Raw genomic sequence first — 15050 nt, 5'->3', positions numbered from 1 at the left:
GGAAAGTCCTCCATGAACTCAAGCAAAGTGAAATGTTTTGTATACAAAATAATATCAATGTTCTGGGATGACCAGCTATAAATAACTTTGTTATTCTCAGCCATACAATGATCCACTACTACTCTGAAGGAGATATGATGAAAAATCTTATCTATACCCACAGAAGAAATTGATTATGTCTGATTGCAGAATGTAACATATTCATATTCATATTTTCTCTCTGGTATTTTTTTATTAGGGTGAGAGATATATGTTTTCTTTCACAACATGACTTTTATGGAAATGTTTTACATAACTTCACATGTGGTTTCTTAATGGAAGCCAGGTATGGGGATAAGAATAAGGGGGAGGAATCTGGAACTTAAAATTTTTTTTTTAATATGTAAAAAAAAGTTTTAGATGTAACTAAAGAAAATATTAAATAAATAACTTTAAAGTGTGTATGTGGGGAGCAGATCCTTCACCTCAAGGGAACTGAACTCAATTTGGGAGGCAAAACACTCAAAACAATTAGAAAACAATTAAAGGCTAACTACAATTGAGAAACATGAGTAAGATCAACCAGAATCCAGTAGGTAAAGAAGGCTCCATGGAGGAAAGGAGAAATGGGTGGGAGAAAAGGCATAATCTTGAGCAGGTACTTGAAGAGTAAGAAGGAATTGAATTCATGAAAGGGAAGAAGATAATGAAGAGTTGTGGAAAGGGCTAAGTCTGTGGAATGAGAAGACAATATAAAAGGGAAAGGAAAGTTGAAGAGAAAAGCAGAGTGGGACCTAATTACTGAGAACCTTAAAGAGTTAGGCAAAGGAGTTTAGATTTGATACTAATGTTTGCTCACTAAAATTCACTTCCCCTCCAAAAATTCCAACTTATTTTTTAAAACTTTTAAAATTTATTTTACTTTAATAAATTTAATATGGAGGAAAGCAACAGAGTGTAATAGAAGTTCTGGATTTTGAGTCACAAGACTTGCATGTTGACCTCAGCCAAATCACTTCACTTCTAAGTCTCAGTTTCCTCATCTATAAAATGGTGATAATACTTGTACTGTCCACTTTCTAAGGTTGTTATGAGGTCTAAATGAGATCATCCTTGTTAAGTGCTTGGTAAATAGTAAAAGGTTATCTACATGTTGTACTATTATTGCCTTGAGAAATGTAAACTATATCAGAAGATTAGACAGGATGAATGAGTCTCCAGCTATAAATTACTCACATTCACAAAATTATAGAACCATAGCTCTAGGGCTAGAAGGGCCTTCTGGTCTACCTGCCTCATTTCACAGATAAGGAAACTTTCTTGCAGAAAGAATTAGTGATTTGCCCCCAGACCACAGTTATCATTAATTTTAAGAGCAGAAATGACCTTCCAGACCCTACCTTCTAATATCTAAAAACTAATAGCATAGAAACTGGAAAGAAACTTTTCTTTCAGTATTTCCAAAGCTTCAACCTCACCTAGATTCCTGACTTGCCCCAACTTGCTTAGAAAAGCCATTTCAGCAAATTCATCTTGCTGATAAGCACTCTAATACATTCCAAACTTTAATTCCCAGAAACAGGTTGGGTAGGTTGAGAGCATGTAGATTTCACTGTCTTAAAAAAAAAAAGAAAACAACAAAAAAAAAAACCACACTTTGGTTTAGTATAGTCCCTAAGCAACCACAGCCACACCTATAGAAAACTGGCTTTAACTAAATTCATCATTGAGGTAGGGAAACAGACTGGAGGTCAACATTAATGCAAGCAAGGTAACTGAAAAGTATTTTCTCTGAACTTCAGCTATCACTAAGAAATTGTTGTATAGACTCCTAAAATATAATTATTGAAAGGACCTTACAGATCATCTAGTCATTTTTAATTCCCTCATACCTCATGCAGTACTTTATACAGAATGCATAATAAAAGGTTTGTCAAATTAAATCTAGTCCAATTTAAAGAGAAAGCTGAAATTCAGAAATGTTTGGTGCCATGCTCAAAGTCACATATCACTATTAAGTTGCAGAGATAAAGAGCTATACCAAGGGGGAGGTTACCAGAACTTTCCTATATGGTGCCAATATTTAATAGGCACAGATAACACCTACATTTATTCAGCAAGTAGAAACAGCTTAGCTCCTATTTAACCAAAATTATTAGAAAAATTGGAAACTAGGAGATGGTATACTTCTCCCCAATTCAAATTGGCTCACATGGGATATTCCTGCTCCCTCTCCTAGCAGTAGTGTCTTCAACAAAGTTTTGTACTGAGATTTGAGGTTGTTCTCCCAATCTTGCCTTGCCCCTTCTAAATGAATTTCTCTTAAAAAAAGTTGTTTTGAGGGTGCCCTTTGTGCTACTTGACCAGGCAGAAAAATTGCTAGCTTCAGCTCTGCCAGGTAAGACTTATATCCACATCTTCTATAAAATAGAGGGTAGGAGAACTTAAAACTAAACTAAATAATTATCAGCTCTTGATTGGAGGACCCCATGACTTTCTCAATGCAGTGCTTTTTCCACAAAGCTTCAGTTTTCTAATAATGAAATAACAAGCATTTATTAAGCACTTCTTGTTTATACTATATGCTAGGGAAATGAAAATTAATCATTAACAAACTGTTAATGTTAAGGAGTAAAGACTTCATGAATCTATTTAGTTTTTGTTTGTTTGTGTATGTTTTTTGCTGAGCCAACTGGGGTTAAGTGATTTGCCCAGAGTCACACAGCTAGGAAGTGTTACATGTCTGAGGCCAAATTTGAACTGGGATCTTCCTGACTACAGTGCTGGTGCTCTATCCACCATCTAGCTTCCCCATCTGTTTTGTTCTTAGAGGAAGAAAGCTATCTAAAGAGACTATAAACATTATCTTAAAGATAATTTGATGATTTTGAGGTTGCTGACTTTTTCTAATCCTAGTCTCTGATGAGGAATTTGTTTTGTCCCACAATAAAAAGAAAAAGTAATAATAAATCAAAATTTTTCTGGAATGATGGTTTTAACTGATTATTCAAAAAAGAGGAAAAGCTACTATAATAACTAGGTGGGCAAAAGTTGCTATTTTGTTTTGTTTTAAACTCAAAGGTTAATATTCTGGGAGTCAAAAAGCAACACCAGCAATCTATGAATAATGCTGTTTTAGTTAGACAGTCTTAGTAGGCACCAAGTACAAACAGAAAGGCTTAGTTCTAGAGCAAATGAAAAACATATTGAAAGAGGCCAGTCTAAAGAACAAAACTTGGATTCCTGCCAGCAGTTTCACCCACACCCCCACATTGCACAGTTACACGTGGAATGTTGATGGGGTAACCACAAAACAACTCCATAGCAACCACCATGCCAATCAGCCAGAACAGGATGATGAATTCTATGAATTTTAACCAATAAAGCTTGGGAGGGGGAAGATTCAGTCTTACTCAGAGCTTTTTGCAAAGGACAGCTTTTTCTACTTAGTTTCACAGTTTTTTGATTAAAGTCCAAGCTAAAGACCTCCAGATGATTCATCAGATGAATATCATATGCATGTATATGAATCTATATGTAGCTCTTTCAGAAGTTCAAAACAGCCTGATCAAGTAGAACTAAGTGGACATTTAAAAATAAGATAACTTGTCTAACTAATTTGTTTTTTTAAAACTATAGACAAGTTGGGATCCTTGTTCAGTTCCTCAACAGTTCTCCAGAAAAAGATGCTGGGTTAGAGAGGGCTTCCAGGAGAAACCCAACAGGAAAGATATACTTCACTAATTTGGAGGAGTAATCACTGTTTTCATTTCTAGAGAAATCATACTCACTCATGAAAGACACACAGGGCAACTAAATTTTATTAATTTATGGCCATTCAATATATTTTCATGATCATATCATAAGTAGAAGACTGCTTTACACTAAACTGTTTCTTTAAGTAAGAATTTGCTGGATGCATTCTCCAAAAGCAAAGAATATAATATATTTTCCCTATCAGTATAAAATAAGTTAAGAACGTAGCATAGTCTTTCAGATTAGGTAGCTTTTGTTGGTTGGCTTTGCTTATTGGTTTTTCTTTTGTTAAAAGTGAAAGTTTAATGTGAGGGAATATATCAGAAAATGACTCATTTTTTAATTAAGGAAAAATATTTCATTCAAGAAACTAGATAGAGAGCAGCTAGTTGGTGTAGTGGATAGAGAAGTCAGGAGGACTCCATGGTAAAAGATCTAGACAGCAAGCTTCTCCCCCCAAAACCTCAATAAACAGATCCTCTATGGAGAATTTTTTTGGGGGGTTGTAGTTACAAATTCTACAAATTGAAAGCACAAATGGGATGAAATCCATACTTCTAAAGACCCACAATGAAGAAGTTCAGTACCAATATAGGCTACCTTTTTCACCTCAAACAAAAGTTTACAAAGAAAAGAAGATCCTCTGTATTCCCTAACACTAAGACTTCCCAAGACACTATTTAAATGGTTTCCAAGGTATTCACAAAGATGTTTTGTGCTACATATTCTTTAATAACACCTTATGCAGTAAATAATTGCCCAATTAGGTTACAAATATATGTTTCGCCAGTAACAACAAACATATGTGTGTTTGAAGCCTTGTATTTGTTACTGCTGAAAGGAATTTGAGGAATAAAAATGTTGGGAACCATTGCACCACTTCCTTTGATTCTAGCCTCAAACATTGCAGAGATTCCGTAGCAGTGGTCTAGCTGGTTCTTGAAACACTAGAGGCGATATCCTAAAAGCAAATGATTTAAAGTGGCCTTGGGACTTCCTCTGATCAATGATGAAGAGAGTACTGCTTGGGAGTGGCAAAGGAGGGGAAAAGGATTTGGATTCCAAGAGCCAAAGTACCAACCACTCCCTTCTTAGCAGCAAAGCCAGGCCACAAATTAGCCAGTGTTAGTACTCTGAGTCAGAAAAGTCTTTTGGAGGCAAAGACTATGGATTATATTTTTAAGGCTTCAAGGAACCTTAGAGATGACCGAATCTAATTCTTTTAGTTTATGGATAGGGAAAAAAGAGGCTCAAAGAGATTAAATTTGCCCAATCTGAGGGCAAGTGGTCACCTAGAGTGCTCTCCAGAAGAGAAACAGGAACACTAGGAACACAGCTCACAAGTCCTACTACTGTTCACCTCCTTATTTCTCGGCTGTGTCTCTCTGTCTCTGTGTCTTCCCCCCTCCCCCCCACAGGATGCAAGATTTCTACTTCAGAAAAAAAAGAGATAAATTTCATTGAAAAGAGGGGAATTTTTATCAAGCATGATTCCTTCTGATGCAGCAGGCCACTGGTACAGGGTGTGGCAGTATTCAAGCACCAGAGAAATGGAGATCCTCATGCTTAAAAAAGGAGGAACAGCAAGTGAAGATTGAGTAAATTCAAACAACTACATCTGAAGATAGGTCAAAGTGCTGGTAACTTTAAAAAGAAAAGTCTACAACAGGCTAACTGAGCCATTTATGTGAAGACTGACCGATTTAAAATGGAAAAACCAGCATAACCATCAGCTCCAACGGTACAAGTATTGTTTTAATGAGCCATTTACCCCATTTTTGATTGCCATATTAACTATGGCAGTGGAGTCTGAAACCTTTTTAGATCTCATATGGAATAAGATGGTCTCTAGGTTCCCTTCCCAGCACAAAAGCTATGATTCTTATTTCCAATGATCTTTGTAATCATCTAAAGCAAGTCTTTAGGATTTATGAAGATTTGTGCTTGCTGAATGAAAACCTAGAACTCACTGGATTGGTGCCATTACATTCAGCACTGAAGGAAAATCATATAGCCCCTTAAATCAATAGCAATTAGGGAAGAAATGTCTCTCTCTCCTCAGACCAATTTCCAAGGACTATTTAGTAAAAATATCAGTCAGGAAGCAGGGTTCATAACTACAGGAATAAAATCAATCCTGGCTCTAGTATCACAAAGACAGTGCATTAACTTTGCATTTCCAATCTATATTTATATTCCTGGCCAGTGAGCAATTTTTATTGAGCCTTTATCATGGGTAGGCCTCTTAGGAGAAAGTGATGATATTACAGACTGGCAGGCCTCAGCTTGAAAGAACCTATACTGCCACACCCACCAGTGGTGTGGTAAGTGAGTCATCATGGTGCCTTGGAAAAACCGTTTGTCCTGTAGCTGAAGGACTCCTGGTTTGAATTCTGGCTTTTCCAATGAACTTTCTAAGGCTCTTTCCAGTGTAACAATCCATGATTCCACTACTACCATGAGGAAGAAATGGCAAAGTGGAGTCAGCCTCAGAGCTCCTAAAGTCATAAGTGGAGAAAAGAGCAAAAACTGTGAAAAGTAGGAATGCCCTCTTAAAAAACAAACAAATAAAACAAAACAAACAAAAAACCCATTTATTTTAAGGGAATGACTGTTTCATAGAATAGATCAGTCTTTGTAATAGTTCCCCATTAAAAAAAAAATCACCCACACTGCCTGAATATTTTTACTTCATTTTGTTACAATGTCTGAAAGTCTACCATTTAGAGAATCATTTGGGATAATATGTATCCACTTTTATCAGGTAACTATCTGAAATAGTTAAAAAGTTATCAGTCATTTACACTTTAGTGTGAATTTATACACATGGACCATTTTCTTGCTACTATTTCACTTATATAACTACACAGATTTTTTTTTAAAGGAATTTTAAAAGGCAAGAAAGGGGGAAGAGAGAAAAATGGACATTTTGGAGCTCAGAGTACTTTGGGAAAAGTATGGTCTTTGGGCAGCATAAACATACTGGAGGAAGATAAGGAGAAAGGTACAGGGGTAAAGAGAAATGAGAATGGGTAGGATTCACAACCTCCTTGTGAGAGCAGGGACTACTAAATTTTTGTCTCTGAATACATATACTTGTATGTATGTGTGTATGCATATAAATTATATATAATCAGTACCTAATATGTTGCAGATACTTAAATATTTGCTCAATTGAAATTAATCTCAAGAGAGTAAAGAGAAGAAGATATGTTATAAATTTCACCTATTTCAAAACTAGCCTTAGGGCAAGAAAACTCTTCTTTCTTTACTTCATTTGTTGCTACTCTAAGCCATCAAGTCACACTAGTAGTCTCAAAACTACATGTACTTTGGCCACATTGTGACTTCAATGAGTTTTGGGGCACTAGCCTGGGAGCCAAACCACAATTCTTAATAATATATTTTACCATAAATGTATTCCTATTTCTAAGATAATTTATAAATAAACTTTTTGGCCCAACCCTGTACAAAAACTATGAACTTTTTTATAAATAGAAATTCCAGTTCTGGACCTCTAAGATATCACAATTTATTAGGGAATAAACGAACACACCTCAGGATGCGCTTTCATAAAGAAAATGGGTAATTTATATGTTAAGGTCTCCGGATATAGGGATGAGAGGCTCTTTAGAAATGATCTAATACTACTGTCTCACAGATATGGTAACTGGAGGTCAGAAAGTGAAAAGACTTGCTCTCCCCTTATCGAAGTAAAAGTCAGAGATAGAATTTAATCTGAGTTTTTCCTGACTGCGACCATAGCACTCATGCCACTGTACCATGCTGTTGCTGCAGAAAGGTAAGGAGAACAATTATCATCCCCATTTTACAGATGAGGAAAGCAATGTTTTGAGGTTTTGTGGTTACTGTTGGAATTTAAGTTTATAGCTCTTTCCATTCCATCCAGTCAGCACAGGTACGTTATAAATTCACTTGGGCCTAAATTATTTGGAAGGCCCCGTCTCTGTACTCTCTGAATTCATGTACCCACTGAACTATAACTAAGAACACCTTCTACCCACATTACCCCCATCTGAAACATCCTGTTGGGCCTCAGACAAAATTGGCCCTGTTCCACTGAAAAACTGGCCGCAGCCCTGCCTACTGCACCAAGGCTGGGGATGGAGGGGGACTCCCAGGGATACTGGAATCCCAACCGTGAGACCCCGGCAGGGGAAAAAAAGTGAGAAGAAAAAAAGAGAGAGAGTTAAAGGGATTATAGGAAGAAAGAAGAAGGGAAAATATAGGAAAAGAAAAGGACCACTCCCAAGAACAGAAGGCTTTAAACTACTATAGCAATCGATGCCAGCTGTTGGATTTCCCTCATTATGCAGCAATGCAACCAGACTGGCTCTCCCCTGTTACTTCCAGTCTTTATCAAAAAAAAAAAAAAAAAAAAAAAAAAAAAAAAAAAAAGAGAGAGAGAGAGAGAGAGAGAGAGAGAGAGAGAGAGAGAGAGAGAGAGAGAGAGAGAGAGAGAGAGAGAGAGAGAGAGAGAGAGAGAGAGGATTGTACAAAGAGAGTTAATAGAACCCTTATTTTAAACCAGTTACTTAGGTTAGGAAACGTCTGGGCACTTTATAAATTAATAAATTCGGAAAACCCCACTCGCTAGAAACTTCTTGAAGTAGCTTTGGCCATCTATCAGTGCCACGCCCTTACCTCCCCTGAATAGATTCCTCCCCCCAGGAATGCAGGGACCCTTCCCTCCCTGCTGTTCACCCCCTCATCCTCGCTCCATGCAGCAGCCTTAAGGTGGGGTCCAGGACCCCCTCCCACTTGACCTGCGCGTAGTTGAGGGGCTCAGATGGGAAGATAGCCATTACTGTCCTCCCCAGAAACCCTGTGTCCCAGGAGTCGCTAGTGCAGGATCAGCCCCTCTTCTGTTGCTCTTTTTCCCTTGTCAGCCCCCCTCCTCCCCAAAGCAACTCAGAGCCCCTTTGCAAGGGCCTTTTTTTTTTTCCTTTCAAGAACTTCTCCCTTCCCGCTATTGCGGAGGAACGGGAATAGCGGGAGGTGCACTCCTTACCTGCGCCAGGCACTGAGAGAGCGGGGAGCTAGTCGGGCTTCAGGCACAGCCGGGGACCTCTTGGGTGGGGTTTTTATGCTCTGCCACATCCTCAGTAGGAGTAGAGTCCCCGCCCCACCCCTCCCCGCCCCGCCTCCCTTTCCCTCGCCCCTTCTCCCGCTCACCAGGACCTCCCCTGATTCATAGTGACTCACACACACATACACACACACCGTGGCAGGAAACATTGTGCAAAACTTAGCTAGCTGAAAGGGCGGGGTTCCCCGGGGGTTCAGCCCTAGCCCCAACGTTAAAGTTGAGCTCTGACCTCTCCAGCAAATCCTTTCCAGCTATTATTAGACCTCTGGCCCAAACCGTCTTGCTCCTGCTTCTGCTTTTCGAAGATCCACCCTCTGGATTTCTTACTACCTATTGTTCTCTGCTTCGTTAGCCCCTTCGTGGTTCAACATTACTTCAAGTTTAGGGACTTGAGAAAGGGGACGGGGGGCAGGGGCTGAAAGAATGAGGTGGGGGTGAGGGGCTTGGGTGGAGGACGGTGTGCGTGCTCGTAAATGAATTAGCTGTTCCTCAGCTTGGTAAAATAGTTTCACGTTTGATGCTGTCAATGTTAAAAACAGAAAATGGGGTTGGTTGTTCCAGGAAACATAAATCTTTATTCCCCTGAGCTAAGGCTCCTGGCACCCTTCTTCTATTGCTGTCTGCGAATCTATTAGCTTAACCTTAGACAAGGCAGTTCCCAGAAGAAAGCCACAATGCATTAGCAAAATGATCCCAAGAGCTTGCAGCAGTACCTGGTCCTTGGCATCTCTCCCAGCCCTTTAATATAAAAAAGTGTATGGAAAGGAATCATTGCAGGCTTGGAAACGTCAGAATTTCACCTTTGGGCAAGCCCTGGCAATATACTGCTGAAGCTCTCAGACAGAATTTGAATAGGGTGGGTAATAGAACTGTTCCTGGCTCATAGGAAATAGGAACCTCAAAGCCAAGTTTCCAAACTAGACGAAACTCCTCTGCTCCAGAGTTATATTCGTCACAATTTCCACTTCTCCGTGAGCTTCTGAGCTCTGTACATATGCAGTGGATTCTGCAAGCAGTTTTTATTCATATACATGCAATATATTCTGGAAGTTTACGATGTCCAGAAGGATCTCTTAATTCTACAAGATTGTGCACAAATTTTGGCCACTGATTTAGTCCAGTCCCAGTACTGAATTTCTGTTCTCTCTTGTTTTAGCACAGTTTTTCTATCCTGGTCATTTATCTCTAGAGACTCCCTTGACTTTGCCCCCATTTCCTTAAATTCCATCTCTCACCATTAGGACTTTGTTTGGATACTGTTCTTACTTGGCAACCAATGAGTAAACAACATTTTTGTTTGATTTAGCAACCAGCCATTTTTTCAATTTATCTGAAAAGCTTCTGGTAAAATTATTAAAGGTCTTGCCACTATCTTCCCTATTTGAATGCTTCCCTTTTTCCTTCCTATTTTTCATATTCAAGTCATTCTTCCTTTTCTTCAAGATGTAGTCTTATATTTTGCCTAGATCTTCCTTCTTTACAGATGAGTTTGGAATCACATTTTAGAATCACAGAATGTCAAAGTTGAAAAAGATGTTAAAGAAGATCTGATCCAACTTTCATTTTACAAACAAGACTCTAAGTAACCTGAATAGGCCAATGCAGCTAGTTAATATAATATGGATTTAGAATTTAGCTCTCCCATCTTTACCATTCTTACTTCTAGGTCTCTTCCCACATGCCTTTTAATGCCTCAAATATTCTTCCCTACCCAGATATCAAAGGTTCCCACTTCTTAAAAAATTTCATATCCTTTCAGAATAACCCATGAGGTCAGAGACTGTAACAGAAAGATATATATATATATAAAAGAAAATATAAAGGTCACATCTCTGATACTTGAATAGTTTTATAATTCCTGGACTATATTTTTTATTCTTAAATTTAGACTGAAAGGCCTTAGGACAGAATCTGTGTTTATGCACCTATTCAAAAAGTAGTGTTGAGATTAAAGATTGTCAGTTCTTTGCCAGTAACATTTCCATAAAATAGCAGGCATGTGATATTTAGTTTCCTTTCTCTGACACAAGCTTTCTAGTCCTTTGGATTGGTAAAGAATTTTACTTCCAGTTGCTCTGGTAATAGGTATAATCAAGAAAATATTTCATTCAAAAGATAATGTATTGAAATTTCAAAGATTAAAACTTTGCTGTATCTTTTTTTATTAAAGCTTTTTATTTTCAAAACATATGCATGGATAATTTTTACTATTAAGCCTTGCAAAATTGTGTTCCAATTTCCCCTCCCTTTCTCTCACCCTCTCCCCTAGATGGCAAGTAATCCAATATATGTTAAACATGGTAAAAATATGTGTTAAATTCAATATATGCATACATATTTATACAGTTATCTTGCTCCACAAGAAAAATCAAATCAAAAAGGAAAAAAATGAGAAAGAAAATAAAAAGCAAGCAACTAACAACAAAAAGAATGAAAATGCTATGTTGTAATATACACTTATTGTTTCCACAGTTCTCTCTCTGGGTGCAGATGGCTCTCTTCATCAAAAGATCATTGGAACTAACCTGAATCATCTCATTGTTGAAAAGAGCCAGTCCATCAGAATTGATCATCATATAACCTTGTTATTGCAGTGTACAAGGATCTGCTGGTTCTGCTCATTTCACTTATCATTAGTTTTATGTAAATCTCTCCAGGTCTCTCTGAAATCATCCTGCTGATCAAAACTGATGTATCAATAATGATCCAAACTAGAAGGGATGGGAATATATGGATTGGGAAGTTCCTGTTAATATAAGTCAACTCTTGGATGTTCTTTAACATAGAATCATGGAAAATGAACTAATCAGTCTTCTCATCTAGTGGTTACCATTTAGTGATTTGTGATTATCCAAGGAATTAATGATAAACATTCTTTAATGGTGCCTTACCTTAAACAGTAGATTATTGTCATTATGTCACCAAAAGTATTTTCTCTGTGAAAATAAGAATATGGATGTTTGAAGCATTATAGATTTAAGCAGCTATTTAAAATTGCCATGATCATGCATACATTTTGGTGTTTATGCAGTGATTATATCAAATTTGGCCTGCTTCTAAGTGCTGTGTTTTTGCAGTTTCTCAACCTGTCATCAAATTGTTTCCAAATCATTATATGGGTTCAACATTCAAGCACAAACCAATTCCGAAGACATGATCAGACTTTGTGTGTATCTTCTTTTGTGTGTCTTCTATATAATTCACCAGAGTAACTCCCTTCTCTTTCCCCCCTGTTATTCTATAATCATATGCTTTAAATGGTATCACCATGTGATCTAGTTATTATGAATGTTTGTGTTCTTACAACTAAATATCAAAATGTTTGAAAATCAAAGGGTGCATTAGGAATGCACATTGCAAGCCATCTTGAGACCACCATGGGCCATCCCAAGTGTTGGAGTATTAAGTTTTCCAGTTTAAATTTATATTCCATTTATGTTACTATTCTTCTCTCTGATGTATTTTCATATTATTTTGTTGACAACATTAGTCTGTCATTCAGTAGAATTTTTAAAGGGGTATAGCCAGTATGCCAGTATAGAAGAGAACAGTCATGTGTAAAAAGATTCTTTCCTTACAAAGGTTAGCTTATGATATTTATAATTAAATATGTTATTTATATTATGAAAAAATGAAGCAACATAAACAATTGAATTTTAAGTACATTTATCATTTCATATATCACTTGCTATTAGCCAGTAGAAAAGTAAATATTTTATATCATAACTTGCATGGGCAAGTATTTTTACTTTATTCTTGTTTTAAAACAAAATACAAAAATAAACAATGTAGAACCAGATATCAGACTGTTTATCTGCTGTTGAGTCAAACATTGCAATTATTTCTTTAAGTAAAAAAGTTCAGTTTTTAAATTAAATATTTATAAAAATATCTTCTGAATTCTTAGTTCAGTAAAAATGTAACTTATATCCAACAAAATCCATAAAATAAAGAAATTTAATATAAAGTCATATATTATAGTAAACATATATGAGGTTTTGCTATATTGCCTTTTTAAATTCTTACAGAATATGCCACAGAAAATATTTATAATTTTTACGATTAATTTTGAAATTTTATATCCAGGGGGCAGCTAGGTGTCGCAGTGGATAGAGCACCAGCCTTGAATTCAGGAGGACCAGAGAAAAATCTGGTCTCAGACACTTAACATTTCCTAGCTATGTGACCCTGGGCAAGTCACTTAACCCCAGCCTCAGAAAAAGAAAAAGAAAAAAAAAAGAAATTTTATATCCAGTTTTTATAATTAAAGACAGAATTACATTTCATATTTTGTAATTATATAGTATAAATTTTAATTTGGAACTGTGAGGACAAAAGTTATCCTTGTTATTATAAGTACTCAAGAAATAACTCTAAAATAATGGAAAATATATTAATTACCCTGTGGGATCACAACACTTTTTCTTGTTTTTGAGAAGAGTTCAAGAACTCCAACCTACACCTTTGTATTATATACTTAACAAATGGTCATCCAATCTCTACATGAAGAGCTCTAAAGAAGAGGCCTTCACTTCTGAAGCAGCCTGTTATATTGTTCTAATTGTTAAATATAGCAAAGTGGGGGCAGCTAGGTGGTGCAGTGGATAGAGCACCAGCCCTGAAGTCAGGAGGACCTTTGTTCAAATTTGGTCTCAGACACTAACACTTCCTAATTGTGTGACCCTGGTCAAGTCACTTAACCCCAATTGCCTCAGCAAATAAATAAATAAAATCCTGAGCAAATCACTTTACTTACTCTCAGTGTTCTGAGATTTTAAATGGCGTAAAAAGTCCCAATCTACAGAGAGTTCAGATGAAATCTTAGGTCTAATCCCTAGCAAAAGATGGAAAAGGAAGAACCATACTAGATGTAGTGGTCCTGTTCCCATAGGACAGTACAGCCCTGTAAGATAATATGATGATAATTATATTTGAGAAGCAACATGGGGCGATGATTTAGAATCAGGTGGGTTTAAATATCTCCTCAGGTGCTATGTGACTTCTTAATTGTGTTAATTGTTCTCCCTTCCAGTCCTAAATCTACGATCCTTTTGTCTCTAGTATCTTCAATAAGTATACCTTCCTTGCTGTACCCACCTACCTCCCCAAATACTGGATCCTTCTTATATTATTTCAAACATATCCAGATCTCTCCCATATATATATATGCCATTGCTGGACTCTGTTGAGTCCTTCAGTTACTGTCATGAGGCATTCCTTTCTTTCACTGTGAATTATTTTATACAAGAGGTCTTTTTCAGCTGCCTCCATTTTATCACTCTTCAATCCCTCTTAAATACCATGAAACATGATCCCTTCACAACCCATTCTTTGAAGCTGCATTCCAATGGTTTCTGCTTTTTATTCTCCTTAACTTAACTGAAGCCTAAGTCCACTTTTTCCTTGAACTTTTCTCTTCTCTTACTTTGTGAAATTATATTCTTTTGGTTCATTATCTTTTATATTATTTTTCTGTCTCTGCTACTGATTTCTCTTTCTCCTCTTTAATTTTAGTTCTCTCACAATATTCAGGCCCTAGTTTTCTGCTCTTCTCTCTATGTAATGTCTCTTCCAGTGAGTTTATCCTTTTTGGTAGTTTTAACTAATACAGTAATTTGGCACCAATTATTTCTGAATATATCAACTTGTTGAAGCTTCATTCCTACATATTCAGCTGTCATCAGAACATCCCTACTTTGATTCTTACCATCAGAAATTCAAACTGGCCTTATCTCTTCTCTATCAATCAACCAATAAGGCTTAACTACTCACTATGTGATTGAGCTAAGCTATTGTATCAGCTTATATTTTCAATTTTTTCATAGCACCACCATTCTTCTATTCATTCAGAGTCAAAATCCAGAAGCCACTTTAAAGTTCATTCTTTCCTTTACCTTCTATATCTACCCAGTCACCAAGTCTTGTTTATTCTATCTTTGTAATATCTCTGAATCTTTTGTCCATTCTCCAGTCTGTTATCCTTTAATGTCAACTTGAAGATGTCCTGTTTTCCATTCTTCTCATTTCTCTCCACTGGAATACATCCTGTAACATTGCTTTTTATTGTGTCTCTTAAAGATATAGCCTCTCTCTGTAACCTAGAAACTCAAGACAAATGCTTCCATGTGGCATTTTAATATCCTCTAGATTGCCATCTGTTTTCTTTCCTCATTTTGTCCTACACAGGCCAGGGTTATTATCCTAT

General features: G+C 36.8%; 1 protein-coding gene across 2 annotated transcripts in view; it reads right to left on the bottom strand.

Moving 5' to 3' along the window:
- Positions 1 to 8967, bottom strand: part of ANXA2 (annexin A2) — a 57167-nt gene extending 48200 nt beyond the window's left edge. For both annotated transcript variants that reach the window (XM_074294943.1, XM_074294944.1), the window contains exon 1: positions 8768 to 8967. The gene's annotated coding sequence lies outside the window, so the exon portion shown is untranslated. The remainder of the gene's footprint in view (positions 1 to 8767) is intronic.
- Between the last annotated feature and the right edge of the window lie 6083 nt (positions 8968 to 15050).

The sequence above is a fragment of the Sminthopsis crassicaudata genome, chromosome 2, assembly GCF_048593235.1.
Source record: "Sminthopsis crassicaudata isolate SCR6 chromosome 2, ASM4859323v1, whole genome shotgun sequence".
In the NCBI taxonomy this organism is placed as follows: Eukaryota; Metazoa; Chordata; class Mammalia; order Dasyuromorphia; family Dasyuridae; genus Sminthopsis; species Sminthopsis crassicaudata.
The sequence above is the reverse complement of the archived record's forward strand: the minus strand, read 5'-3'. Positions and strand labels throughout refer to the sequence as shown.